The 1048-nt window shown below is 32.4% G+C and overlaps 1 long non-coding RNA gene across 1 annotated transcript; it reads left to right on the forward strand.

The window, feature by feature from the left end:
• The first annotated feature begins 294 nt into the window (after positions 1-294).
• Positions 295-771, forward strand: LOC145039022 (uncharacterized). Its single transcript, XR_013679687.1, has 3 exons — positions 295-412; positions 503-591; positions 672-771. It is a non-coding gene; the product is annotated as an uncharacterized LOC145039022 (long non-coding RNA).
• The last annotated feature ends 277 nt before the right edge of the window (positions 772-1048 follow it).

Genomic DNA, 1048 nt, shown 5'->3' on the forward strand with positions numbered 1-1048 from the left:
AAGGTAAGTAATACCTCAAAAAACATATTTGATACCTGATCTTCATTCCATACTCACCATATATATTCGAATGTTATTATTTTTTTTAACTCCCGTTACTATTTATTTGAAATTTATTGCTTCTGTTATTCGTTTTGTAACAGAGGCAAGTGGAATTAATGTACATAATCACCTATGACATTCTTTTCAGACAGGTATCTTCACTTTCTAGGATGCCACATCATATAATATTTTCTTTAAATTAATCATATACATAATTTTAACATTTCTTCATAGGATTCATCTGTAACAGGAGATCCAGAAAAGTACCTTATTTTGAGGAAAAGTCAACTACAGTCAGCTCTTGCAAAGATCTTATTAAAGAAGGGAGCAAAACGTATAGAAGATTTAATGTCCTAATATAAGATTCCCGGTTTGTTCTACCAATAACATTCCACTTTATTATTTATAATTTACACAACCATATTTATTAAACGAGATCTATGATTTATCATTTATGTAGCAGATGTTAAAAAACCTCGCTATGTTCGTGTCAATACTCTGAAATTGGATGTTGAAACTGCTGTGTCTGAATTAAGCAAAGATAATATGGTAACATTAATATACATTATGGTACCCTATTTAATTTATCTTTTTTATTTTTCTGATTTTAGTTATAATAATCTTTATAGGTCGAGAAGGATGACATGATTCCCGATTTATTAGTGCTTCCACCAGCTACTGATTTGCACAATCATCCTTTGGTCACAAACGGCAGTGTATTTATGCAAGTAAGATTTAGTAAATTTTTTCATTTTGGTTTATTTTATTTCATCCATAATTACTTTAATATAATTTTTTTTTAGGGTAAGGCAAGTTCCATGGTGGCAGCTGCCCTTGGGCCTAAACCAGGGTGGGAAACATTGTAACTAGAGTTCATGCATGGGTATGCAGGAATGATGATGAGCATGAGATGGGTTCGATCACCGAACCATTTACGTGGGTCCCACATGTTAAATCCAAGATCATCCTGTTCAATTGGGCATAGCATGACAGGGTTTGGCAAACA

Source organism: Lactuca saligna, chromosome 4 (genome assembly GCF_052625555.1).
Source record: "Lactuca saligna cultivar CGN05327 chromosome 4, ASM5262555v1, whole genome shotgun sequence".
Classification (NCBI taxonomy): Eukaryota; Viridiplantae; Streptophyta; class Magnoliopsida; order Asterales; family Asteraceae; genus Lactuca; species Lactuca saligna.